This window comes from Anoplophora glabripennis, unplaced genomic scaffold (assembly GCF_000390285.2).
Source record: "Anoplophora glabripennis isolate ALB-LARVAE unplaced genomic scaffold, Agla_2.0 scaffold58, whole genome shotgun sequence".
NCBI classification, from domain to species: Eukaryota; Metazoa; Arthropoda; class Insecta; order Coleoptera; family Cerambycidae; genus Anoplophora; species Anoplophora glabripennis.
This window is the reverse complement of record NW_019416277.1, coordinates 1,176,378-1,193,450: the sequence shown is the minus strand read 5'-3', so window position 1 is coordinate 1,193,450 and position 17,073 is coordinate 1,176,378. Positions and strand designations below refer to the sequence as shown.

The following is a 17,073-nucleotide window of genomic DNA, read 5'->3' as shown; positions in this document are numbered from 1 at the left end:
TAAAATTAAAAAAAAAATCAAATTTTTTAACATATACGTAGGTACACCGACAAACTCGATCGTAGTTATTGTTTCCCGCAATATCATCAATTAAAAAGTTTTTTTCGCCTAGTGCAACACTAGTCATTCCTTTCTAGTTACTACAGATTAGTAGGTTGCTTTTTGCCAGTAGATTCAGAACTTATCCGAAAAATAATTTTTTAATGTACAGGGGATTCTTATAAATACAGTTTTGTAAAGAAAATCGAAAAATTCGAAAATTATTTAAAAATACACTTCTGCACGGCACTGGAAACCAGTCCACTGTAAAACCTGATCTGCACAAGGCAAAACATGCAGTCGTACATGAACAACAGCAAAATGTAATAAAAAATGAACGGACAAACAATTGAAAGAATTTATAATTATAATAAATAAAATTTTATAATACATATTTGATATCAGCAAATTCAACTGCTTTTGCCGCTATTGTTATTATTAATGAATAAAATCAATTTGTGGTTTGAATTAATAAAATAATTTGACATGCTACAATTGTTAAAAATTTTGTCCATCGACGTGTAAACACATTTGGGCCCGTCGGCGTCGTACCCAGTTTCTACGAACTAACACAAATGTTGTCTTGCTGCACCCTAATACAAATACTTCACCATAACACAAATGTTGTCTTGCTTCACCATAACACAAATACTTCACTATAACACAAATGTTATCTTGCTTCACCATAAATTAAAACGATATCCATCAACTCCTAGTTGTTATACACGTAAGAGAGATAGAGCGAATTGCGTATAGCGCACAACTCGAATGACGCTAAAGACTACAGTAGCCCAGCTATGTAAGGGTTTTAAATACTACAACTTCAATATTTTTTTTCTCAGAAACTATAAGGATTTTACAATTTTTTTTTACGATTTTGACTCCGTTTTTCATGACGCATGTATTCTCAAATTCTTTCGTGAATCACCGAAGTTTATGCCTGAAGGTATTGAGTAGCATTGACAATTATGATATGATATACCCACACTAAAGGCATGACGCAATTAACTTAATATCATTATTCAATCAGTTTTGCAATGATGCTATGTCTTGGCAAAGCCTTTATTGCTTCATTTGGTTATAAGTAGATAAGGACATTTTTCCCATGTACTTCAGCTTGGAATCAGTTGTATTGCTTCCCAAAAAGACAAATATTATGAGTCAACTGAATAGACCACATGTTATTGCTCCAGTTATATTACCATTTTTGGATTTGTCAGTGTTCTACTCTAGTGCCCAGCTTAATAGGTTACTATTCCAGTTTAAGTATTCAGGCTTTTTGAAGTTTTGCTGCAGTCATTATTTCAAAGAGTCGATTGATTTTTCGACATTCAGTTTTTTCATGAATATCTCTGATATAAGTTAATCATCTTTTATTATTCTTACATTAGGATTGGTTATGTATCTGATTCATTTTACCTTTAAAAAATGAGTTCAAATAATAAAAGCTATAGAAGAAAGAGTAGAACTTAATCCGATTCTGTACTCTAAATTTTTTAAACAGATTGTTGTTTTAAGATCAGGGATTTGTACACAACACCACAATGGAGTATACCTCACAACAAGAAGTTATAAATCAATATGGGAATTAAAATCGCTCCTTCTCATTTTCTTACTTCTCTGGATTCATCGTATTCCACGAGTACATATCAGCGTACCTCTTCTACTCATGAACGGCTACAGCTTATGCGAGACATGTTTGTTTTGGTTCGTCGTTGCCTCCATATAAACCTGTTTGATTTACACTTAGTTTAGTTAGTAGTAGACGATAATTTGTGGTGTTGTGGTAAATGCTGGCTATCGCAAGACTTTTTCCGCATTAAGTGATAAGTGTTCGGCTGGAATAACTTTTATTTAGGTAAATAATATTTACTATTTTTCATAAATATAAAAAAGTTCAGTCCTAGAACCTTGTAACACTTTCTTGATTATCAGATTCTTGTAGCCGTTCACTAAACCGCGGCTGCAACAAAGTGAATCCGAAATAAAATAAACCTATTCAGGATTATCTAACTGTTTAGTAGTATTTATTCATAATACATATTCATTGAGGACGGTATGTTTGAAACTAACATTCTTATTTTATAACAATTTAACTTATTTCTGTTATTAGTCATTCAGTAACTAACTGTTTATTGACTGGAATTTAAAAACTAAATTGAAAATTCGGAAAGCTACAATATCATCTACAAGATTTAGTGTATAATAAGTATTTTAATGATGATATTACGATTTATAATCTACGATATGGATATATGGTATGCTCAAAGGAACTGGAAATTTAAAATGAAAAAAATCCTCCAATATTCAGCTAAATATATTCAGGGCTCACGTTTTTCGTGCTCCACCATTTGGGTCTCGGTTAAAAAATGCAAGGTTAGTCAAATTAGGACAAAACTTCGATGAATTGACAAGAATTGATGACCAATTTTTTTTTGTTTTGAAGTTATCGAGTAGGATTTTGATTTTCCTGTTTACTTATTATTTTTTTTATCGTATTACTAATTTTCTATATACACGCGACTTTAATTTTTAATTTTTTTTTCATATTGGACTGGTTGTGATAATGTATCATATTTTCTTTTGTTCCCAACGCCCACCTATTACCTACTTTTAAAAAATTTTAAGTTGGGTTAAAGAACAGAAACAGGCAATTTTGGGCCGTCAAAGGAAAAGTATTAAACCATTATTTTATTCTAAATACGAATATGCTATTTATTTTTCCCGAAAAGACAGGAACATGGTCAAAACAACCCCTGTATGGAGGTAAAAAGAGATTTTATAATTACACAGATTAAGAATTATTTATGAACCAGTTTGTAAAATATAATATATTTTTTGTTAAACAACTCAAATCAAACGGTACAAAGAATACTATTCTAAACCACCTTCCTCATCTTATCCCCTTCACCCTCTTATGGGGGTGAAAACGACTAGACAGAAATTCCAATTTCTTTAAAAAAAAATCTTTAGTGGTAATGGTAGGTAGCAGTTCAAATGAGGAAAAGGTATTTGACTTGCCTAATGTTACCCTGTCACACCCTCATCCCCTATGGAGGTAAAAGCTACTTAACTGTTTCAAAGCCTGATTGTTTTTGTATTTGCTGCATATTTTTGAATAGATTGCAACGAAACTAAATCCGAGAGCAAACGTAATACACTCATTTCTTTAAATGATAGAAGTAAAAGAGATAAAAAAGAGTAAAATAGGGATAAAATCTCCAGGGGGTTGGATAGGGTTAAAGAACATCGAAATTTTAATTTTGTCAATAATATTAATAATTATTGATAATACAAATATTAGTACTAATATTTGTATTATCAATAATATTAATAATTATTTTGGAATTAGTTTCTAATTTTCATCCTGTATATACACAATTCTATCTTGATATTATATGTTTGTACAATCAAGTATATAGAAATACGTTTTTTATAGATACCTACATATTTTATATGAACAAATAACTTACTCAAACTTGATGTGTTCTATTTGTTATTTTAATTACTTCGATTTTTTTCTCATTGACAAAAATATCACATAAATTTTTGATGAGGTTGTCGAATAGAATTTAAGCTTTCGTGAAGGTCTAACGCGATGTTAAAAAGCGATAAATAAAAACCAAATTAAAAAAAAAGGATGTATTTGTTTCTTAATAACGCTTTGACAATCCCGTGTTCTGTGTGTATTACCAAATAGAAGTCAAATAAAATTATATATAGCATCGGTTAATAAAAACTTTCCTGTTACGTGAAGCTATGCGAAAGAAAGGGAAAATACAAGGGAAAACCAAATTGTTTTGTATTCCAATCGACTTATTGTTTTTTTAATGTTTCATATTCATGGAATGAGACATAGATTACTTAAGTTGACAGCCTCAGCCTAAGTGAATAGGGTTCTTATACTTACATACACATTACAACTTTTCTGTTTCAAATGAAAATTCTTTAAAAAATTAATACTGCAATTTCAACCTGATGACTGAAGTTTGTTATCCGATAAATTTTATTCTAAGAAATTGACAAATTTATACTATAAAAATTCAATTTCCTAAAAAGAAAATTAGATATATAAATTGAATAGAGGAAGAAGTATAAATTATATGTTCATAAACGGTGTTGATAATGATTTTGATAGAGATGCTGATTACATCTAAATCGAGGGCGAAACCGTTAGTCAAAATTTGTACCCTAAATACTCTCTTCCATATTTACCTACGCAAATATTACTCAAGAATTATTTCTTAAGTATTTACTGAGTATTACTCAAATATTCAATCTTATACTCTAAATTACTCCTGCGGCTCCCTCTTAATATCAACAAATAAATATCACAATTTTATAACATCGAAATGAGAGTATAATTTCAGTAGACCCCTATACGAGCGTAAAATTTTAATACAAGAACCGAGACAAGAACTAAATATTATATGGGCACAACTTTCGGTAAACAAATGCATATCACTTCCTTGTTTATAAGAGTCTAGGTCATTTAACTACCATTAAATATAAGATTACTATATTGGTGTAATAATAACTGATGGTGTTGTTATAAAATGAAAATGGGACCAGTGTTGTTTTAATTGTTTCCAAGAGATATGCACAAAATCACGTATGTACAGTAGGTACATACAGAAAATAAAAATAACATCGAAATACTTACGTAGGTACTCCCACAATCACGGTGGCTATAAGATTTTGTGGTTATTGAATGGATATTTACATAAAAAAGGATAAATATGTCCATATATTAACTAATAAGTTACAATGTAAAAAAATCGGTGTGAGTGAAAGTAATAAAGGTTCGGAGTGGATCCATTGAGTGAAATTATTGAGTACATTTTGATCATCTTACTCATTTGTGATTATATTTAAACTAAAACTTAGTACACTCACTCAAATATAGGTATTTACTCCTTAAATAAATTCTTCACGTAAACTCGCATTTGGTGCACTTATACCTAAATCAGAGTAAATGTCCTCATTACTCAGTTTAAATGTATATTAATTTCGAGTAATTTGAATGGCGCCGTGAAGATGCTTCAGAAAAGCGGCGGCGGCGAATCTCAGCTCAACTGGCGCCGCTGGCGGATTTCAGCTCGCGGGTCTCAGCTGGCGGGTCTCAGCCAGGACAGGAGGAGGGAGGCCCCGCGAAGTGTATTAATTTCAACACTGTATATCCTAATTAACAATTTATGAGTGATATATTTTTGCACTCAATATTTATTTAATTAAAAACCAAGTCCAAGTAAGAAATGACTCAATAATAGTTAAATTTTTAAATCACATTAGAGAAAAAGTCAACTCTAAATTGGTTTGGCACTGTCGAGTATGGTACTGTTGTTTTAGAGTGTTGGGCTAGGGCACTAAAGTTTATATGTGTGAGGTCTCCTTAAAAGCTTTCAGAACTTGTATGGAAGCTTTAGAGCTTGAGTTTATGTTGCCTCCTTGGAGGACTTGCTTTAAGAGGTTGTATCCCTTAAGATTTTTACCGCATGGTGGTCAAAGCCTGGATGGTACATGCTACATGAGCAATGAGACCTGTTAGCTTGTTTTTAGAGTAATATAACTCAGTTTTCATTTTTATAAAAAATTGTGAGATTTATTGCAATTTTGGTAATAATTAACAGTAAAGAAAATGTAACATTTGCATATAAAACAAAATCATTAAATAATTTGGGGCATCCTACTAGTACTGGCCATTATTAGATACTGGTTATCGAACTGAATGGTCCCTAGGTTAACCTTCGAATTTTGGAATAACGTCCTTTTGTAGATTGTGGCTGTCCTATGAATCTGTACATTATTTTCATTAATAGTAACCCTAAAACCGTGTTGTAGGGGTAGTTTCGATTTTTTTTGTACTTATTAAATTTTGACAAAATTCGAAAGAGTGGTGATTTTCGCGTCTCCCTCCGGTGACGCGGCTTCTGAGCGACAAGATGCATGCGTGGTCAGCATTCTCTGATATGACTGATGACTTCTAGCAGCAATCGTGGCTTCGTAGCGGAATGACAAGGAATCTTCAAAACATGTGTACAAGTTTTCAACTATTTCGATTACGGAAAATCCTTATTGTTAATACATTCTACCTACAAAATAAAGAAGTTTGCAAGTTGACATTTCGTTTTTATCTTTAAACTTTCTGAGGACGAATTACCGCAAAATTAGGGTCGAGGAATTTAAAAAAATTAAATGATATGTACGGTATAAAAAACTTTAAAATCCATTAGAACATTATTCTATACCAACTAAAAAAATAATAGAAATATATCATTCTTCAGAAATGTATTTTGACATGTTTATACAGGGTGATTCAGAACTTATTAAAAAAAAAAATTTGGATGTATGGTGGACTTATAAATACAATTTTGTAAAGAAAAAATCAAAAAGGGCAGTTCGAAAGTGATTTAAAGATACACTTCTGCAGGGCACTGAAAATTGATCCACTGTAAAACTTGACCTTGCACAATGCGACCCGCCTGGCGGCAAAGTGTGATAAAAACGGCCAAAAGAATTTCACAAGGAAAGAAATAAATAGAATTTTATAGCACCTATTTTATATCAGTAAATTCAACTGCTTTTATCGCTATTGTTATTATTAATTAATAAAATTAATTTGTGTTTTTAAATAATAAATTAATTTGACATACTTGATGTTACAACAACTGTCAAAAGTTTGTCCACACATTTGGGTCCGTCTTACTCAGTTTCTACGAACTAACACAAATGTTGTCTTGCTTCACCATAAATTAAAACGATATCCATCAACTTCGAGTTGCTATACACGCATGCCATTTTTGATACTAACTACTAAAAAACTATTGTAAACACTATGACGATTGTAAAATCAGATTTCAGTATTCGGAGTCGCTGAGGCCACGTGGATCTCCATGCGTATTACGAATGACGCTAGAGACTACAGTTGTTCAGTTACGTAATGGTTGAAAGTACTATATCTTTTTCTCGGAAACTATAAGGATTATACAAAAAGTTTTTTACGATATTGACTCCATTTCTCATGCTGCATCTATTCTCAAATTATTTGAATCACATACGAATCTAATTTTTTATGTCACTATGTTTTCGGGTATTGAAATAAAATAATAGGCACATGAAAGGAAATCAACAACCGTTCACTTTACGTAAATGTGTGAGTGTAAAACTGAACGTTATTTAAATTTAAAATATATTGGTATACAAATAAATTACAGAATTATTAAATAGATTATGGTAATTAATTCTGGAATATTTACTATTTTTGTTAATAGATTTATTAATTTTTAACTAATAGCCATTAATTCTAAACAATGTGTGGTCAGTCAGCAGCCATTTTTGAAGAAGTGATATCTAATCAAAAAAACCTCAACAAAATTGGTCATCATATCACAACAGATGTCGCAATGTTCTATGGAAGACAGGATAAGCTTTCACGAGGTGTCACTTGACCTCCTTCATGGTAAAACTTTTTACTATGACGCATACCTCGAGATGGCAATTATTCTTACAGCATTACTTATTTTAATATTTTTCCGAAAATTGAAACAAATTATTTGCATGTTGACAAGCATATTTGCTTGAAACACAAATATTTCCTAGTAGTATTACGTATACGGGACGTTTCTAAACTAAATTTATAAAGTTTATGTAGTAGGCAATATTAATAAAAAAGTTATGTGGTATATTATTAATAGAAATAATTACAAATCAAATCATACAGACTATTTATTATACTTAAATAAAGTTAGGAAGATCTCTTGCAAGAGGCCGCATAGGAACAGAAAATTTCTTGTTTATAATAATAATTTTTCGATGTATTGATAGACTCTCTAGAAGAATTTTAGACTTACAAATTTTAGAAAATAAATATATAATAGCTTTAAAGAGCACATACAATCAATATTTAAAAATATTCGTTACAACATAGCTGGGTGTTTTTTATTTGTCAATAAATTTGTAATTTACATAACTTGTGATGTTAAAACAATACACACGTGGGTGTAATCTCAATTATTATTCGCATCACCTACCACGTTTAGTAGTAGTGGTACCAGCTTTAGTGATATTTTTATATGGATGTATACGTAAATATAACAAAATTTCTAAAATCTAATTGTTAGATATTTGCAACTGCTCACAATAGGAATACTTTGATTCCCCGCGGCAAAACAATATAATTTAACTGCGTGATCATTTGTTCTTGGAACCAATAGAAAATTATTGCATATTGTTTTACTTATCTGATTATGCATTGTTAGAGTGTTTACATCAACTCTCTAATAAGCTTGCACTTACTGCTGGATATATTATCTGGTTTAGACGGAAACAATTAGAACGTTTAAGACGGTGGTCATAACTTTCTCTAAAAAAGAAAGAGTTTGGTTATTACTCTAAATGTAAACTATTGCAATTGAATCAAATGAAAAACAGAGGTGGTTTATAATAGTAAATTCCATTTTTTTAAAATACTATCAAATCTCGTATTTTTTACTTTATTTATACTCTATAATATAATAAGTTAATTCAAGTATTTACATTTTTTCTAAACGTCCTAGCAAATGAAGTCAGTCAATGTTCTTCGGTAGGTACTAAAAATCTAGGTATGCCAAATATATCTAACCTTAGACAAGATTCTTATCTAATTAAACACGTAAAAATAGTCACTATAGAAAGATATTACCTACTATTTCTACATTTGAGTTAGTTTTGCCTTTTCAAACGGCCCTTTAGATAGAATTAATAAATATTAATAGAACAAAATTATATATAAAATATAAAAGTATTTTGAAAATGAAATGTTGAAACTCCAATATCAAAAGTGTTGACAACATATTTATATGATTTATTTTTTTAACTAATCAATATTTGCCCATTTCATTAAATCGATTTTAAAAAAATATATATTTTATTAGCTCTCGTATTTTTGTTTCATTTTAGTATTAAGATAAATCAAATAAATTCAAAAATATTTCTAAAATCCCTCTTAAATGAAGTAAAACAATGTTCCTCGATACCAAAAATCTAGGTATGCAGATATCGCATAGACATATTTTTAACTGCCGATATTGCTAGAAACAACTACTCTACGGGCTATATGCCCTGACTGGTATTGAATTATACCAGCAATATCTAAGTAGACATTTAATTAATAATAATTATGTAAAATTAAAATGATATTTGTAAATATTGATGCAAAAACACTTACCTGACATATTGAAATTGTTAAATAATGTACCTAATCTTTTAAAGAAGTATCATGTATTCTTGTTGTTTTAACATCATCCTTGACAAACACCAGCACGTAAAAATAATTGTAAATGGAATTAATAAATTTTAATAGAAGAAGGAGCGATACAAAAGAAGAAGGAATAACTATGAACTGTTATATTGATGCAAATGTATTACATATATCACTAATTCGTCTTTCTCGGCTCGTTCACAAGATTTCTGGTATGTTTTGCAGGGCCGCATTCAAAAAGACTCCCGCTAAACGAAAAGTTGTAGCAGATTTAGGTAGTTCAGGGTCTAAAGGATTTCTGGTATCCATCAAAGATAGTAGGACTGATTTTGTCTTCGTATGTCCAAGATATATTATGCCCAGAGTTATTAGATGAGTAGATCTTTTTGAGCGTAGGATATGTAGGACGTTCGTGACCTAATAACCCAGTGAAAATACGAACGTTAAGACAATATTTATCGATACTTTAATCTTCGGTTGAATAATCGTTGAAATGTCCAGCTAATCCACGTTTTTTTTAATAAGAATTGTAACGTTATTTTACAGTTTTTCAGTACTATAGTAACTCCCTTTTGAAGCTTCTACATAACAACTTCACATATTGGAGTTAATTTGATATTAAATTTTAAATGAAGCTTAAACATTAAACTGGCGATGTTGGAGGAAGTAACTACTCTGCGAACTATCTGCCTCGGCTAGAATTCAATTAGACCTGCAATACAAACAGCAATGATCGTTCGCCAGTCGAACCACCAGATGAGACGTAGCATAGTACTATATCAGTCAGTAGTACACCGGCAAAGAGCGACCTATATCATCACAGGTATAGTCTTTCCGATGTCAGTTGAACATGTATAAAAACGCCTAGCAATAAAATTTAATAAATTTCATAGGCGTCCCTAAAAAAGTTAAATGAAAAAAATTATAACAATTTGTGTATAATGTCTAGAAAATGTCTATTATACTTATGTTCATTTGGCCAACAACATATTTTAATTGTTTATCAAACAATTTTATTATATTGATGGCAAATTTCGTTTTGTTCCGTGTATAGTTCCGTATCAAATGGTCTCCAAAATGCCATGTTGTAATAATATTAGTAAACAAAATGTTCCTCATATTTATCCCTTTCGCAATTGTGATATGAATGATTAATAGAAGATGCCTATAATAAATTAAAATTACCTAAATCACACCAAATTCCGCATTGCTGCACTGCACTGCTAGGCAATTTGTCAACCACTTGTCAACAACTGAGATTTATTGCCCAGTCGCCCAGTGCAGCTATGTTATTATAAAGTTTGACTCCGCGCGCATTCTTCAACTGGGCGTATACATTTCTACCATCTCCACGTTTAGTTCGACCAGGCCTGTATTGCTAAATAAATATGGGAACAAGGTTTTCAAATATTTTAATATAGAAAGTTGGCTTGGGTTAATGTGAGAAACTGATATCAGTCGTCATTTGACAATCTCTATAATTAATGTTTTCCAAGTGTTTTTTTATTCCAACATATCTTCTTCTGGGCGAATCCTTGTGTCGAATGATAGAGGAATAGTGTGGAGTTTGTCAACATTAACTTTTTATTTCAAATGTTCTAAAGAATCATCCCTTTAACGGAATATTGGAAATCGTCAAAATTAGTCAGATTTTAAATTTTGAACATAACATAGGCCTACAAGATTTCAATCCAATAACAGGAATATACCTACTTTCCCAAAAAATTTTGATGCCCTGAATTCGAATCCAAGGTCCAATATCTCAATTGGCTCTGGTTTTCGAAATATACTAACCTAAAAGTGCAAAAATCCCAATTTTTTCACATATTATGTTATATGGAAAGGAAAATAATTTATTTTTCGATTTTTGAATATACTCACAATACAACAGTTTTTGAGGTTGCTGATCTGAACTCCAAAATACTCTATCATGTAAAATTTTGCAATAAAGTTTAAAAAATGTCTAAAAGTTCGATATATGGGCGACAGTTATTTTATCAATCTGGAAAATGCGTGGAAATACATTTACACGCAAAAGAGGCCAATACGCTCAATCTCGAACTCATAAATCATAAACATATCAACCCAACTCATAAACCCTTAACCCATAAACTCCTAACCTATAAACTATAAACTCATATTCCCACAAGCATATAAACCCTTAACTCTTAAATCCATATGTCTATAAACCCACAAACCTGGAACACATAAACTCCAAGCCTGTAAATCCCAAACCCATAAACCTCGAACTCAAATCCATAACCTGCAAACCTTAAACATACAATCTCCAAACCTGAAAAGTCAAAATCCATAAAATCTAATTTCATAAGCTTTATACCCATTTATTCTGATACTTTTGATTCCAAACATACAAACCCATAAACCACAATCCTATATTCCTATTAACCCCAAACCCATAAACCACAAACTTCTAACCCATAAATCCGACACCCATAAACCACAAATCTACAACCTGTAAACGTACAAAATCAAAACTGATATATTTAAAACCTTATAAAAAGCTAAAAGTTAAATATATTTTTTATCATTAGCTCTTACATGTACATGCCACTACATAAGTTTAATCCTTTAATAAAAACTAATAAACATTTTGCGTCCTAACAATATTCTGTGCCGATGAATTTAGATTTGTGGTGCTATGTTGTCAGTATATTCAAAAATAGATAAATAAGTCTAAATTTCAATATGCGATTTCTCAAAGACCATTACTGGTATTTGCAAAATAATTATCTGTCCATGTAACATAACCTCAAATATGTATAAAAATCGCGAGTTTTTTCACTTTTAGGTTAGGATATCTCGAAAACCAGAGCCAATTGAGAAATTTAGACCTAGAATTCGAATTGAGCGCGCCAAAATCCTTCGGAAAAGTACAATCTGGTTTCTGAGTTAGAGGGTCGTTTGTCGGCCTATGTACCTAATTTTAACAGTAGAAGCCTAAATAGAATCTGTGAAACCCCTGATGATAACTAATCTCTCCCTCAAATGTCAGAATTTATATGAAGATCAATTTGTGAAAAACGTCATTATGAAGAGGAAATGCGTCATACAGTTGGGTGATAATTAATTGAAATATGACATACCTTAGTCAAGTTGTTGTGTATTGACATAGGTACACGTTATAATCTATTATAATTAATGATCAATTAGTACCGTTACTTTTATACACCAAGAAGGAAACCAGTTGATTTGTACGAAGATAAGATTCAAATAAGGTCACAGTGGAAGACCACCATGTGTATGTGTGGTCGAAGATCATATGGATACCACTGCTCTTGTAGGGGTATCATCAGGTTTTAGTAACGGATAATTCCCAAAAAAAAAACACTACTTTGGCTATCTATTCCAAGATCCTGTATTGTGCGAGCAGTTACATCAAGACATATTTAAACAACACGTTAATCCTATACAACTAAGAATTATAAAATTAGATGTAAATTGAACTTTCGCTAAACTTCTGTTAAACTGCTAAATGTTAAAAATGAGAAATCATGACAAGAGATATTATAAAAGTAAGTTGCTTTTATATAAACTATCTCGTCTTATTTGTATATGCAATACTTTTTGGGTACAGATATCCTCTTCTTAATAGTATTTCTTGCTACCAAAATTCTTTTCTTGATTGACTACATAATGAGGTGATACATTCAACACCATTCTTTACCTTCTGCGTTATTTTTTTCCTATAATTTTTAAAGTTCTTCCTTTTAATATCTCATTTTGATTTTTCCGTCTAAGTATTTTATCCCAAGTTCGTTTTTTTAATTACTTCCGTATTATATTCATCTTTACAAGATTCTCATTAATTCGAAGAGTAGGGGTTGGGAGGGTGGGGTAAAGCGGGACACGGGTGGGCCCTGTACTTACCGTGTTAAATAATCATGGCTGCCAATGTAAAGCCTAGAAAGTAAGTAGGTTGAGATACTTCCTTGTAGATATTGAATAAAATCGAGTTCAAAATACTTATAATTATATATTTCCATCTTTCAATTATTATTTTTTACCCAATATGCATAAATAAATGCCTCGAGTTGCAACAGAAACTTGGCAGCGGCGCACGAAATGTTGAGTTAATTTTTTGTAAATTGGCAGTCCTTGTCATGAATATGTGATCGCCGCAGAAATGATTTTTTTTAACCTATAAAATGTCGAATGGAGAACAGAACCCGTAGAAAGGAAAATTTGTGACCAAAAGTGAGTGCTTGAGAATTAGAACAAAAAATAGCAAATGCAGGAAAAAAGCTGTTGAGGAGAAGATTATGGAGCCAGAATCTCCGCACACCGTTCGAGGGCATCAATTAATTGACATAAGAACATGGCACAAAACATGCACTGCTCTTTTTGTAAAGAACTCTTACGTATTTTAGATTATCTACAAATTGTGATTACGTAGTGATTCGTGTGGAAAAGTTTAAATATGATTTAGTTACCATACTACTATGATGCACTTCTGTGAATACAAATGTTCCTTATAGGACAAAGTTTAAAGCGATTGCGTTTATGAAAGTATAATACAATCTGATATACAGGGTGGCCAAATGAAACAGAGCCATTTTCAGGAACTGCATCAAGAGTGTAGAAAAACGCTCAGACCCGTCGATTTTAGATTAAAGGAGGACATTCTTTGCTGATATTTTTGACTCCGCCACTTTCACCCCCAAGCAAGGGTAAGCATCACCCCAAAATATTTTAATGGCATTGGGGGTAGAGTAATATTTCTTTTGAAATCTCCTACAATTCTCTTTACAACAGACTTTAAATTTTATAATTCCGCCCAATACTTATTTTTTATTTTAAAGTTAAAACTTATGTACAAACAGTAACGGTAAAAATGTCAGTCATTCGAGTTAAGTACGCCAATGGTATAAATTTAGTATTTCTTGCGTTTCAATGGTTTTTGGCGATTTGTTATCACTTTCGTAAAAAAAAACACAATAGTAAAAAACAGAAATGCATGCTATACACACACAATAAACGTAAAATTAGTGGATTCCAAATTATTTTCTAGTATTATTTGGAAGTGTTGGTTGGTAGTTTATTTAATTGTGTTTTTGAAAATGAAACACTATGGTTTATTCCATTGCAGAAAGGATAGATATCATTTCGCTTTACTTTATGAACAATAAATGTGCGAATAGAACAACTCAGCTATTTAATGAACAACATCAAGATCGACATGTCAGGAGGAAGTATGTTCCAGAGTTAGTAAAAAAATTTCAAGAGACAGGGAACGTAGCCAATAAAAAACGAAATTGAAAAACCTATAGTTAATGAAGCTAGTGAAGTTGCAGTTTTGGGACAAGTTCATCTTGATCCTACATTAAGTACGAGGCAGCTGGCATCTGTGTCTGGGATCAATCGAACTAGCATACAAACCATTTTGAAGAAGAATAAATTCCATCCATACAAAATACATTTAGTCCAGGAACTTCATGAGGATGATTATGACCGCCGTTTGCAATTTTGCGAAATAATGAGTGAGCGAGCAGGGAACGATCCACAGTTCCTTTTTAACATCTGTTTTTCTGATGAATGCAGTTTTTTCTTGAACGGGACGGTAAATCGTCACAATTGCCGCTATTGGTCCGATTCAAACCCAAGAGTTTTTCACGAGGTGCATACACAGCAACCGGAAAAATTAAATGTATGGGCTGGAATTTTCGGTGACCGGCTGGTGGGTACTTTTTTTCTACCTGGTAATTTGACTGGCCAAATGTATTTGCAATTACTGGAAGACGCTATTGACCCTGCCTTGGTGGCCTCCACGATCACCGGATTTTTCGCCCCTTGATTTCTTTTTGTGGGGATGCCTAAAAAGTAAAATCTATAAAACACAGCCAGCGTCGCTGGAAGATTTGCTTCAAAGAATCGTCGACGAGTGCCGTCGAATCATTCCGGAAATGCTTCAGAATGTTGGAACATTTAATCAACTAAGTAATAAGTAAGCAACTAAACATAATTTAAATTTTAAAATGTAAATTTTTTTCAAAGTATTGGGCGGAATTATAAAATTTAAAGTCTGTTGTAAGAGATTTCAAAAGAAATATTACTCAACCCCCAATGCCATTAAAATATTTTGGGGTGATGCTTACACTTGCTTGGGGGTGAAAGTGGCGGAGTCAAAAATACCGGCAAAGAATGTCTCTCTTTAATCTAAAATCGACGGATCTGAGCGTTTTTCTACAATCTTGAAATGGCTTTGTTTCGTTTTCATTTGGCCACCCTGTATGTAGTATTATACTGTGGTACAGTGTTATTGCAGCCAAAAATATTCAAAAAAATATATTGAAATTATTGAACTGTTGATTTTAAAATAAAAAATGTCATAACCTATCAAAATGCATAAGATTGTTATATGCGCTGTGATGCTCCTGTATTTTTTACTTCTTTCATTGAAAGTTTAGCTTACTTTATAAATAAAACAAGATTTCAAAAAACATACTTCATTTAAAAATTTCCCGTTTTATTTTATTATTCTAAATTGAATTACACAAATAAACACAAGCTGAATTTAATCCATTTCTAAAGATTAATTTGTGTATCGAAACGTATATTTAAATTTCCCGCCACCTATCCTCATTCATACTCTATTGCGCTGCTGCCGTTATTCCTTCCGTTTATAACTTGGCGCACGAGAAGTCCGAACTTTTTATATTTAATAATTTGTTTCTCTGTGAAATGTGTGGTAACCTACCTTTCTTCTTTCTCTTATCTATTAATTCAGGTAAATGTCAACATTTTTTTCGTCTTACCATTTGCATTTTTTCATCGGTAATTTGAATTTAAGGGTATGTATCTTAACATTTGCCATAAGAACCTATGTTAAATATTCAAATTTGGTATTAATTAAAAACAAAGCCAAATCGATAAATAATTTGAGAATAATTCACAGAATTTGATTTCGCATTGCAAAAATAACATATCTCAATAATATGAAATTGGCTGCATTTTTTCGTAGCACCCGATCATCCTTAATACAACAAGCATCAACTTATATTGCTCGGGGTTATAGGAAATTCTGGTGCAGCTTATTACATAATGTTATATGCAAATACATTTTTTTATAATGCAAAATACAATCAATATACCTACATCATGGTCACTTTATTAAATATGTCAGTAAAGAAAGTATCTTCTCACTCAATCATTGCTAAAAATATACACTGGAAAGTCCCATATATTGCTAAAAATAAATCAGATATGTTAATAAACCTTAAAAAAATAACAGTGTTTGAACATTGTTCGTAGCATAACCTACTTTTTAAATTTATGGGAGCAGAAAAGATAAAGAAGAGAAATGTCCTCGATTTAATTCAAGATCTATTGAGTATTAGATCCTGTAACTGTTAATTTTTTATATAGGTAAAATATAAGACAAAGATCCCTGCTGCGCATTTATCAATCTTAACTACCTACCTATTATAACTGCTTTTGACATTATTTGTCTATGTTGATAGTTACTACTCTTGTAAACATTATGTAACGGTTGAAATTATGCAAATGGCCTTAATTATATTTAATATATTTTACATTATTATTTATTTTTATGCATGTACATATGTAATTACATATTTACAACCCATTCCAAGTATAGTCATTTTTTTTCTAGTTCCAAAAACTTTAGAAATAAATACGTTGGAGTTTATTGTCTCCACTCTTTTAATTTGGGAGAAATCTACTTACCACAAATTAATAATTATACAAGATGTCTGCTAAAGAGTGAGCTAAATTTGACCACTAGATCTTCCCTGAATAATGGTAAGGGTAGTTCATAT

At 31.4% G+C, this 17,073-nt stretch overlaps 1 protein-coding gene across 2 annotated transcripts in view; it reads left to right on the top strand.

Annotated features, from left to right (window-relative positions):
* The first annotated feature begins 1,704 nt into the window (after positions 1–1,704).
* Positions 1,705–17,073, top strand: part of LOC108917616 (serine protease inhibitor 88Ea-like) — a 42,235-nt gene continuing 26,866 nt past the window's right edge. For both annotated transcript variants that reach the window (XM_018724320.1, XM_018724319.1), the window contains exon 1: positions 1,705–1,897. The gene's annotated coding sequence lies outside the window, so the exon portion shown is untranslated. The remainder of the gene's footprint in view (positions 1,898–17,073) is intronic.